Source organism: Akebia trifoliata, chromosome 4, assembly GCF_017979445.1.
Source record: "Akebia trifoliata isolate Shusen 1 chromosome 4, ASM1797944v1, whole genome shotgun sequence".
Classification (NCBI taxonomy): domain Eukaryota; kingdom Viridiplantae; phylum Streptophyta; class Magnoliopsida; order Ranunculales; family Lardizabalaceae; genus Akebia; species Akebia trifoliata.
This window is the reverse complement of record NC_141378.1, coordinates 33,267,439-33,281,022: the sequence shown is the minus strand read 5'-3', so window position 1 is coordinate 33,281,022 and position 13,584 is coordinate 33,267,439.

The following is a 13,584-nucleotide window of genomic DNA, read 5'->3' as shown; positions in this document are numbered from 1 at the left end:
TTCAAGGAGAGTTTTACCCTCAAGGATCCGAACATCCCGACAAATTACTAAATTAGGCTGCAAAATATACTGTCACTAGCTTTGGCATTCGGATATCGCACTATCAACCAAAATAGATTTGCTATTTAGTTTGCTTCAACCCTCTACCAAATAGGGGCATCTGTAGACACCCCATTTTTACACTCACTTGATTAATCAACTCGTCAATTCGATTGCAACAGTTCCCAATGATAGCTGAATATTTTAATGTTTTATTTGTTACTAGATATGCTTTAGAAATTCGGATAAGGTATCTCAAACTAACAAAACTGTAGAAATCACGCTACGCTAGGAAAATATAACCCCAAAAACATAAAAATCATCATTTTTCAGACTAAAAGAAGTTTTACGATCACTAAAAAATGATCAAATTATCAAAATACCCCTAACATCAAAACATCCTTAGAGCCCACATTATGCTTAGGTAAACCCTTTCAAACACATAAAACAACAGATTGAAACCAAATAAATCATTTCGCCAACTTTCACCAAATTCGATAAAATTATGAAAATGCCCCTCATAGGGTTCAAGATCATTTCATACCAAAAATTCGTAAATGACACAAACCAATAATCCCATCGAATTCCTTATGAAAAATCGATTCCAACACATTTCGGATATCGAAAAACGATTTGAAACGTTAAAGTTCTCTTCGGTGGCAAAACGATAATTTTGTGATTTTTAAAATTTTTTAATTTCGAAATAATAAATAAAATATTAATAAACCTAAAGTAAAACATTAATAAAATTAATTTAAAAATCTAAATCAAGTCAATCTCATAAGACTTAATTCAAAACCCTCATTAAAACCCTAATATAAAAAAACTAAGTCAATCTCATAAGACTTAAGTCAAAATTATAATCTAAAAAGATCAATTCAATCTCATAAAACTTAAGTCAAAACCCTAATCTAAAAAGATAAAGTCAATCTCATAAGATTTAAGTCAAAACCCTAATTAAAATCTTAATCTAAAAAGACTAAGTCAATCTCATAAGACTAAAGTCAAAACCCTAATTTATCTTATCTTAAAGGAGACCTATTCAAACCCTAATTCTTCCAAAAAAAATCTATAAATAGGAGCCTCCACAACCTAATTTTACAAGTTAAAGAAAATCCTAGAAAAATAGGTCAAAAAGTTTCCCTAGCTTTCCCAAAATCCTGATTTTGAAGTCCTAACCCCTTACCTATCATCCAAACCCTAGTTTTTATTCATAAATTCTCAGAAACTCTTCACGAAATACTCAGAAATCTATCAGAAAGATTTAGGAAACATTCAGATCTAAGAAAGAGGTACTTCGTCTAGGAGATCTGGAACGGATCTAGTGATAGAAACAAAATAAAGAGTATCTTACGAAGAACCATTCTACCAGTTCTGAGGGAACAAAGTGTTGCAATCGTATAAGTATATTTTTCGTTTATTTTTTTTATTTTTTCTATTTATTTATTTTATATTTTTTTAGCAATGTAATCTTTTTGGAAAATAGTAGAAATCGGCATTTGTCGGGTGGGGTTGGTGCCTAACACCTTCCAACCCCGTAACATTATCCCCGGACTTAGTTTTTTTTTGTATATTAGTTATTTTTATCCATCTTGAGTCAATGCTCAGTTCCTAGACCATAATAACTAGGTAGCGACTCCCAAACCTCAAAAATCAAAAGCAGATCCGCACAACCCGCGGATCGAGGGCGCTTTCAAGTAGTTAGAAAAACTTAATTTCAGAATTTGTAGTACAAAAACTAAGGTTGGAGACAACACCTCACCTTCAACCAGACCCTTTGGGGTAGATTTAGAAAGACGTGGAGATGAAGATCACTAAATTGTGTACCTTCAAGTTCGCAATTGCTTAATGATATATTTATGAGGTAACATATGAGGTAGTACCATTGAATGTGTGTCAAGTAATCTTGGGTAGTCTGTAGTTATTGGATCGAGATGCGATCCATTATGGACGTTTTTCGCAAATATAGGTTTGTCAAAAATGGGAAAGAATTCCATATTAGTGCCTGCAAGAAGCAGACTATGGATACTCCGTTGATAGCAACTCAAGTCAAAAGGATGGTTAATGCATGCGGGAAATTTGTATTGTTGATGATCAGGCTTCAAGAACAAAATGTGGTAATTGTGACATTATCTGCTATGTCTTTGTTTCTTAAATGGAAAATCAAGATTGAGAAGCTACTGAAAGAATATACGGACTTATTCCAAGACATCAAAGGGTTGCCATTGTGAACGGATGTAGAACATGATATCTAGTTGGTCGGAGACTATCCATTACCAAATTTGGGTTTATATCCTACATTGATCACATATTTTGAAGAGATAAAAAGGAAAATCCAAGAACTTCTTGAGCAAGGAGTTATTAAGCCCAGTTGTTCACCTTGTGGTTCGCCAATGTTACTAATACCATAAAAGGATGGCGGTTGGCGGATGTGTATCGACTTTTGAACACTAAACAAAATAACTATAAAAGATCGATATCCACTACTGAGGATCGATGATCTGTTCGATCAACTTCAAGGAGCTAATTACTTTACAAAGTTGGATCTCAAATCCGACTATAACCAAGTTAGAATTCTAGGAGAAGATACTTGGAAGACTACCTTTAAGACCAAGTAAGGCCTCTTGCCGTTTGGATTATGTAACGCTCCAGCCACCTTCATACAGCTGATGAATGAGGTACTCCGACAATTTATCGATAATTTTGGTATTGTGTATTTAGATGATTTTCTATTTTTAGCAAGACATGGCATGATCATCTATGAAATACAATAAAATTTTTGGAGGCCCTACAACAAAGTCAATTATATTTGAACAAGAAGAAGTATGAGTTTAGGAAACAAGAACTAATGTATCTGGTATACAAAGTTAGTGCATGAGATTTGAAAGGAGACTCTGATAAGGTATAGATCATCTCCAAATGACCCACACCCCATTTGGTAACAAAGGTTCGAAGTTTTATGGGCGCATGCCAGTATTTGCGCAAATTCGCTGGCCATTTTTCATAGATTTCAATACCTTTGATTCTCTAACAAAGGTCAATAAAAAATTTGAGTGGGATAAAAAGTACGAAGATACTTTTCAGTTGCTCAAATAGAGGATATATGAGGCACCAGTGCTAGCTTTACCAAACTTGTAGCGGCCTTTTGACCGATTTTGAACTATCGAACTTATGACAAGGAACTCTACATATTGTACTAATCCGTGAAGCGTTTACTTTATTAGGAAGGAAGTTGTGATTCATTCTAATCATAAACCTCTTCAATTTTTGTCTACACAGTCTAAGTTACATCCAGCTTGACACATGAAGTGGATGTCATACACACAACAATTCAACATCATCATCAAGTACAAAAAGGGAGTGACCAATAAGCTAGCAGACATGTTGTCTAGAACCCCTACTTCAAATTTTTTTGCATTACTGGTGGTAATGGAAATTCAACCAATAGTTTCTTTCGAATATGCAAAAGGGTATGATATAGACACTGATTTTCATTATGATTATCAAAAACTACTACAAGGGCAGACTAGTGAGTTTCAACTGAAAAATGGGTTGATGTATAATGGAACACTTTGTGTATTTCAGAAGATGGGGATAGAGTGTAGTGGATTCATGAGACTCATACTTCTAAAGTGGCAAGACACTTTGGGGTCGAGAAGACTTTGCTCAATCTTTTGCCGTTATATCCATTGGCCAAAGATGTAGCTCGATGTTTCCTATTTTATTCGAGATTGTGTTTTGTGCAACACCTCGAAGCCTTCCAACAAAAATGTAGGATTGTATCTACTATTACCAATCCCTAATCGACCTTAAGAGAGTGTTTCCATGGATTTTTTTGACGCATTACATAAAACCAAGTGTCACATGCCCGATTTAGGATTTAGATTTTTCCAAATCTCGAGGGTGGAGCGAAAGAAAAAAAAAATCAAAATCAAGATCTTCAAAGCTAGAATACGATATGAATTTCTTCCAAATAATTTCAACATAATTACCCCTAAAAATTGGACTTATGAAAAATTTTCACCTGTAGAGATATACCAATATATCAAAATCCATATATCCAACTGCATTCCAACCACAATATCATAACAAATATAACTCATTCCAAAAAAATATTTCTATAATTACAACTCAAAAGTGTACATACATTAACTACACTCTCATATCGATCGACAATTATCTATGTTATAAACACTAATTCTCACACTCTAAACATATACATACAAGAAGACACAATACACATGATACTAATATATACAAGGAAGTCTAAAACTATACAAAATAATTCCACTAAACTCCAATCTCAGTTCACATATAACATAAATAGTGTTCATCATCTTGATCTTGCGATCCCTCTATATAATGTTCCCTATTAGAAATAGACATCTCGATAGTTGAGCATCTAAAATATTTTATTGGTAGGATAAGTAACAGGGAAGTTACTCAATAATAAACTCACATTTCAAATTAATAGTTATAATATGAATGGATCAATAAGCTAATCTATTATAAATAATATAGGTTTTTAAATAAATAAACAAAAACGAATAGCATTCGAAACAGACTAATCTTTAATAAAATAGTAACGAAAATATTTTCATCTCATAATAAAATAAAAGAAATATAAATATATCATAAGAATATCAATCTTGGTAATATATTTGATAAGAATGACAAGGTACGCGATCGATACAAAAGTATCGATTCTCTAGTACTTAACCAGTGTGGAATTCTCTATTGTTTATGATTTTATGGTCGGTCTAGAAATTTACCATAATTGGTTGACCAAGTTTTCCGGCTCAGGTTAGCCATTAATCCCTAACGAAGATCAATCGTTTAATTACTATAGACTGTAAATGATCATTTGATAAATCAGCTTCATCGTACCTTTGTGATATGCATGTATCATTAAACAATCTAGTCATCTACAAACCATCTTTACAATATAATTTATTATTTTTCAATAAAGATAAGATAAGAATTTTTTGAACAGTAGGTACAATAATATTCTCAAGTGGTATCCCATACTACCGAAGAGAATATCAAATCCTTATCATTCTAAATTAATTGTTTACTTCCGAAAAGAGCTACCGATTAATCTTATAGGCGTTCATTATCCCTTTAATGGATAATAAATATATATATATATATATATATATTTCAAAATTCATTTGAAATAAATTAAAATAAATTTACGAATATAATGACATTCCTAGATATTCTAGAATTATAAACATGCAATAATATATCGAAAGTAGTAAATCATAAAATAGTAAATATATAGATACACCGTCCCATGGTTACCATCCTAATTGAATCCCATGGTTTATTACACAATCTGGCCCATGGGCCCACGTGTTTGAAAAAGGCCCCGGGCACACCCCACCCTGTTTTGCACACACCACATGCACGTTTAGTGTTTTGAGCACTTACACGTCCCATTTAACCAACGTGGCACTAGTGCGTGGCCCGGTCTCTTCGGAGATGCGACGTCATTCATGAAACCCACAACTCCAGTCACGTACCTTAAGGTATATCAAACTGGGGGCATCAATACCGTCTGATCAGGTGATTCTGAGAGATATATTGATGCACCCAGGCTGGAGCGACCTGAACCTTTGACCTATTGTGAGCCACACAGTCACATGTCCCGATTGCCAACGTAGTACTAGTACGTGGTCGGTCCCCTCGTGGGATGCCAAACCATTTATGAAAGCTACAACCCTTGACTCGTACCCGTAGGTATAAAAGATAATCTAAGTGTATCAATTGCACTTCTGGTCAAAACCGGTGCCTAAGCAGATCTTGCCCCGCTGTACCCTACTGTACGAGGGGGATAGACTACGTCTATTCTAGATGAGAGGTATTTAAGTGGGCCCTTGCTCAGCATTGTGCGCCACCTCTCAACTGGAGATCAAACTGGCTGTTTTTGGCTTCAGAGAAGTGAATTGAGGTTTTAGATTATTACCTATACGGTATATCAAACCAAGTCACCACGTATCGAAAGGTATATAGGTGTGCTTGGGCAAGGGTGGCCAGATAAAAATGCATTGCACGTAGTAAGCTTAGAGTCTAGAAACCTTCCTAGTAGGTCACGACTTGAACTTATTGTGGGTGTTCCCGGGTTGTTTATTGAATGAATGCATGTGATTAATGAATGTATGTGAATGTATGTGAATGATGAGATCAGAATGCATGTGAATGATGAAATGGATGTATGTGAATGATGAGATCAGAGTGTATGATTGTCCTCAAGGATAAAAAATATTATTTTTGAAAATCAAAATGAGTGCACCGACCCAATAAAAAATCCATCTCTTGCAAATGACCCAGCCCAACTCGATCCAACAATCCTGATGGACCGGGCCATTTAAATCGAAATAGAAATCAAATTTTCAAAGAAGAAAAATGGTTTACGAAGGGAAAGTATTTTCTAGAAAAAATATTTTCCAAAATAAGTGTTTTCCAGAAAAAGTGTTATAATGTTTTCTAAGAAAAAAGTGTTTTCTAGAAAATGTTTTCCATAAGAACAAGATTTTCCAAGAGAAAATATTTTCCAAATAAAAATTATTTTCCAGAAGAAAAATGTTTTTCAAAAGTAAAATATTTTCTGGAAGAATAAGATTTTCCAAAAGGAAATGCTTTCCCAAAAATTTTTCTAAAAGAAAATGTTTTCTAAAAAAAAGAAGGAAGAAAAATATTTTTCAGAAAAAAATGATTTACAAAAGATCTATTTTTGCATGAAAAATTATTGAAATATGTTTGTCGAAATTGTTATTCAATGAAAAAATTATTTGTCAATATTTTTCAAGAGTGCAATAAAATTATTTTTCTGAATAATCATTATGTTAATGAATTGTTTAATGGATTGGTGCACAAAATTTAATAAAATCTCAGGGATCATTTAAAATGTTATCAAGGGGGTGACACTGAAATTGGTTAAATTCACCTTCAAAGAGGTTAAGGGTTATCATTGTATCTAAGCTCAATCGTTTATCGTCTAGCTAGGGTTGTAAATCCGGTCAGTTAGAGTAAACGTCAATATCAAGTCAACAGTCAGAAATGACCTCAAAATTTCTCAATATCATCCAGTTGTTCTTTGAAAATCATAGTGCTTCAATCCTACCAATTGTAAGCAATGTCTCAGTTCTCATCAAGCCCGTTTTGGGTAGTTTTGAGTTTTCATGAGTCATTTGGGTTAACTCGAGTCCTTTTTCCTAGCAAGGTCATGTCCTCCTTAGATTGAGTCTACTCTTTCTTATTGAGTCAAGTTAGTTCGTCGAGTCTATAGAGGTGTTTATCGCCCCTTCTGAATTTGATTGGATAAAGAAAATTTTTGAATACCTCGAGCGCATTAACGAGTTAACTAATAACTGGCTTCAAAGAGAAATTCCTCTAATAAGGAACCCCATCTTAAGCAAGAAGATAAGAGTCGGGCTCAAGAAAACAAAGGTCATTGACCTCGGAAGAAAAATAAATTGCTAAAGAGATTCAAATAGAAACCATCTTATCTTTAGAGGAACACAAGGGGATAATGAATTGACTCAGAAATTTCAAAAGACTTGTTCGTGTGATCATATGAGGGTATGCTAGGTACAAGCTTGGGTGTTGTTCAACATGGAATGGATACTCGTCTATATCAATGGAATCAAAGAAGATGTTATAAAAATGTATCAGTGCTATCCTCACTACATCTTGAGTTTCAAATCATATATTATCAGTCGATATGGGAGTACCTTTTGAACTAATCTCTGATAATGGGTCGTACTTCAAAGTATAAATCATTACTCTATGTTTAAAGTTGAAGATCCGGCAGCACAAATCATCCCCCTACCGTTCTCAGATCAATGGAACGGTTGAAGCAGTCAGTAAGAGTCTCAAGACTATCATCAGGAAAATGTGACAATCACATCGAGATTGGTTAGAAAAATTATCATTCACGCTATGGACATATCGAACTTCAATTCGATCCTCTAGTGGAGCTACTCCCTACTCCTTAGTGTATGGCATGAAAGCAGTCTTGCCAGTTGAAATGAAAATTTCATCTCTCAGGGTCTTGTCAGAAAATCATTTGTTAGAAACAGATTGGGTTCGTCAGCAGTATGAAGAATTAAACTTGATCAAAGAAAACGAGTTAAAGCCCTGTACCATGTCCAAGCTTATCTAAGAAGAGTCACCCGTGCATTTGACAAGAAGGTCAAAGCTCATCATTTACAAGTCAAAGATTTAACTATCAGACTTCAAAGAAAATTGAACACTCCTCCTCGATTATAGGAGAAAGTCTAAATTGGAAAAATTCATTCATTAAGGAAATACTGTCTGGAAAAGTCGTCAGACTTCAAGATCATGATGGAGGTGAACTACCAGAACCAACCAACCTTGACCAAATCAAGCGGTACTACATTTAAGGAGGCCATCTTTGACCGAATCAATTCTCCTGTTACCCAGTTCAATATATCCTTTCTCAACCCCTTTGCACCTTTTTCAAAAAGAAAAATTATGCCTTTTTCTTTCTTAGCCCGATCACCTAACCTAGGGGAGGGAAGATCCGAACTACGTTTTGGTCTGATCCCAAAAATTTGGGGTACGTAGGCAACCTGAGAAGTTATTTCAGGCCCGACCACACCAAAATAAAAAAATAGATTCCCCGATGAAGAAAAAATCTAAAAAGAAAAAAGAATGGGGAAGAAAATTCAAGAAAAAGTTTAAATGAAATGCCACACAAGGGGCATTTGGGTTTTTGAGCCTCAAAATCCTTTTCATTTTACGCCTAGTTCCAAGCCTACCTATAAAAGTCCTCCTAAGTACCGTGTGAAAAGGTTAAGGAGGGTAGTAGAACATGATCAAACAGTAATTCTAGAAGGTCAGAGGAAAAGAAAAAAGATAAAAAAAATGATGAAGCCTGCTAAGTTGAAAACCCGAAAAGGGTGACTTAGGCAAAAATTAAGGCAAGCTCGCAAAGTTGAAAATCTGAAAGGACAACTTTGGCAACAATTAGAGCCAAGAAAAAAAAGAAAAAGCTCGCTAGATTGAAAACCTGAAAAGGCAATCTAGGCAAAAGTTAGAGCAAGCTCGATAGATTGAAAACCTGGAAAGGCGATCTAGGCAAAAATTAGAGTAATAAAAAAAAAAAAAAACAGAAGAAAATCCCTAGCTGAGAGCAGTTTGAGCCGAAACGTCAGAAATCCGAATAATCAAGTTCAATACTCAGCTTAAACCAGGCATACATTCAGAAGCCACAAGTATCTTGTCTACGATTGATCTGAAATTTTTTACTTCTCCAAGTAAACCAATAGAGAGAATGGTGAATTCTATGATGAGTCTCAAAAGGAAATATTTTGCTCTCTTGAGCCTGACTCAAAATCTTTAATAAAATTAATCAAAATTAAAAGTTGAATCTTTATTGCGCTTGTGGTAATCAAATATTTCAAATCTTCATACCAGGGGCATTTTTCTTTTTCATCTAGATATGTAATTTCCTCCTTATACCAGGGGCATCTTCTTTATGATGTGTTCAATTATTTTCAATGCCATGTTTATTGTCAAATTAGGGACATTTTGTTTTTGAACAATGTTAATCCTAAAATAAGAATTCCAAACTTAAGGTTACCCTCTTGATAGCAGTTTTTCAAAAAACTCTTGAGGTTCAAACTCAGATTTTAAATTTACAAAACTTTTTTAAAACCTTGAGGTTCAAACAAATGCATTCTGAATCTCACATAGGAGATAGGACATCCATTCTGTCTCAAATTTATTTATTCCCAGATTCAACCACTCTTCTCCAGACTCATTTTCAATCGTTTCTCTCCCAGATTTATTTCTTTGTACTCAGTTTTACTCAGTCAGTCTCTACCAAGGGTTATCTTGGATTTTGCTCAGATGCCGCCAAGGGTTTTCTTGGAATTATGCTCAGATACCGCCAAGGGTTTTCTTGGAATTATGCTCAGATGCCGCCGAGGGTTTTCTCGGAACTATGCTCAGATACCGCCAAGGGTTTTCTTGGAATTATGCTCAGATACCGCCAAGGATTTTCTTGGAATTATGCTCAGATGCCGCCGAGGGTTTTCTCGGAACTATGCTCAGATGCCGCCGAGGGTTTTCTTGGAATTATGCTCAGATGCCGCCGAGGGTTTTCTCGGAACTATGCTCAGATACCGCCAAGGGTTTTCTTGGAATTATGCTCAGATACCGCCAAGGGTTTTCTTGGAATTATGCTCAGATGCCGCCGAGGGTTTTCTCGGAACTATGCTCAGATACCGCCAAGGGTTTTCTTGGAATTATGCTCAGATGCCGCCGAGGGTTTTCTCGGAACTATGCTCAGATGCCGCCAAGGGTTTTCTTGGAATTATGCTCAGATGCCGCCGAGGGTTTTCTCGGAACTATGCTCAGACGCCGCCAAGGGTTTTCTTGGAATTATGCTCAGATGCCGCCAAGGGTTTTCTCGGAACTATGCTCAGATGCCACCGAGGGCTTTCTCGGAACTATGCTCAGATACCGCCAAGGGTTTTCTTGGAATTATGCTCAGTTTATATTTACTTCATGCTCAGATTTGACTCATTTCCAACTCAAACTCTTTGAAATTTATCTCAGATTTTGAGCCCACACACTTGCACAGTTGTTATATCAGTCAAGGAGAATTTTTTTTTAAATTCAAGGATCTGACACTGCCAGTGAGAGCTCGCGCTCAAGGACCTGACATTTTTTTTAGTTCGAGGAGAGTTTTATGCTCAATGATCCGAATACCCCGACGAATTGTTAAATCAGGCTGCAAAATGAACTGTCACTAGCTTTGGCATTCGGATATCGCACTAATCTACCAAGATAGATTTGCTATCTAGTTTGCTTCAACCCTCTGCCAAAGAGGGCCATCTGTAGACACCCCATTTTTGCATCCGCCTGATTAATCAAGTCGTCAACCCGATCGCAAAGGTTCCCAATGATGGATGTCTATTCCAATGCTTTATTTTGTTACCAGATATGTTTCAGAAATCCGGATGAGGTATCTCGAACTGACAAAACTTAGAAACCACGCTACGCTAGGAAAATACGACCCCAGAAACATAGAAATCATCATCTTGCAAACCAAAAAGAAGCTTCACGATAAAAATCACTAAAAATGATTAAATTACCAAAATACCCCTAATCTCAAAACAACCTTAGAGCCTACATTACGCTTAGGAAAATCCGTTCAAACACATAAAACAACAAATCGAAACCAAGTAAACCACTTCGCCAATTTTCACAAAATTTGACAAAATTACGAAAATACCCCTCATAAAGTTCACAATCATTTCATATAAAAAACTTCATAAATGACAAAAACCAACATTCCCATTGAATTCCTTACGAAAAACTGATTCCAAAACATCTTGGAACATTGAAAAACGACTTAAAACGTAAAAAATCCTCTCCGAGGGCAAAACGGTAATTTCATAATTTTCATAATTAAAAAATTTGAAATTAATAAATAAAACATTAAATAATTAAAGTGAAACATTAATGAAATTAATTTAAAAAGTTGAACCTAAAAAATCGAATAATTGGACTCTCAGGCAAAATTGTTGAGGGTTCGTGGGATATTTCTTTAAGGACCCCTCCATTTGGGGGTCCAAAGAATTAAAGATATAATAGAAGGGGGTTCTCCAAAAATTAAAAGTAAATCAAGCAAGACTGAAGTCAAGGTATTAAAGTCAATCAAGTGAGACTGAAGTCAAAATTAAAGTCAATCAAGCAAGACTGAAGTCAAGGTACTAATCGAGTCAATCTCATAAGACTAAGGTCAAAACCCTAAATCAAAACCCTAATCTAAATTAATCAAGTCAATCTCATAAGACTAAGGTCAAAACCCTAAATCCAAACCCTAATCTAAAACTAATCAAGTCAATCTCATAAGACTAAAGTCAAAACCCTAAAACCCTAAAGAATAAGTCAAAACCCTAATTGAAACCCTAATCAAACCCTAAATGCTTCTAAAAACTTTATAAAAAGGAGCCTCCACACCCTATTTTCATATCAAAGAAAAAACCCTAGGAAAAGTAGGTGAAGAAGCCTCCATAACCTCCCCAAAATCCTAATTTTGGAGCCCCAACTCCTTCCCTAACACCCCTACTCCGATTTTAGCCTAAAAAACACCCAAAAACTCTCAAAAACATCCAAAAAATCCACAACAAATTCGAAGCACCCAGATCCAAGAAGGAGATACCTTACCTCGGAGATCAGAAATCAGATCCGAAGATAAAACGAAGTAAGGAACACGGTACAAGGAGCCGTTTTCACCAGATCTGAGGGAATAACACTTTTGCAGATCAAAGGTAAGTTTTTATTTATTTTTTTTAATCTAGGTTTATCATTAGCAATGTAGATCTATTTGGGATAAGTAGAGACCGGCATTGGCCGGGCGGGGTTGGTGCCTAACACCTTCCAACCCCATAACATGATCCCCGGATTCAGATTTCTGTAGTAGATTAGTTCTTTTTTATCCATTTAAGGGTCAATTTGGTTCCTAGACCACAATAACTAGGTGGCGACTCCCAAACCTCAAGGGTCAAAAGTGGATCCGCGCACCCCGCGGATCGAGGGCGCTTTCATTAACACTTTTTAAAATGAACATTTTAAGAAAATAACTATGAAAATAAAGTTGTTAAATAAATTGATTTTTCGATCATACTCACCCAAATTCATTTATTTTTATTTCATAATATTAAAATATTAGAGAAAAGATATAAAATAAATTATTCTACAATTTGATGCATGAATTTTCATAATAAATTTGAAACTAACTATCAAAATTGAAATAAAATAGATTTCATTGAATATTATACTACGAACTTGAAATTATAAATTTTCTACCTTTGTAGTTGGGTTTTACGTGTCTTTACGACATTAAAATGATTTTTCTAATTAATTTTCTCATTAATTTGACAAAATATTCTAATGACTAAGTAGATCTCGATGTCATGAATATTTTATTGTTTAGTGCCGGATCTTAATTTACATCCCAAATATATTTAAATCTCAATCGAAGGTAACGTACACAAACCCACTATCAAAACCCACTCGTCTCTATTTTTTGTTTCTCTCTTGCAGGTACAAATGAACATCAACTTATATTATAACATATAATAATATTATATTATATTATAATATATAAAAAGAATATAGTTGGGAATATAATCTGTTAACACATTATAACTTATAATAATATATAATATATAATATAATATTTATATTTATATTAATTAGACCTCACCGCTTTAACATTTTTGTGGCATCCACGAAACACTAACACAAAGCCCTATGTCAAATCTCGAGGTAGTAGGTGACTCCTCGAAATTTCGACATGGTTTACTCTGTTTATGTTAGCATTTCAAGGCACTCAAATACCTGATAAACCATACACATGATATCCTGGATATATATACAAAAATAACATAAGAACGGAAACCTATATACATCTAACATCATAAGATAGATCGGAGTGTGAAGGAAGTAAATAATATACAAGATTCTATTGAAACTCCTCACTATAACAAAAGTGGATGTTCA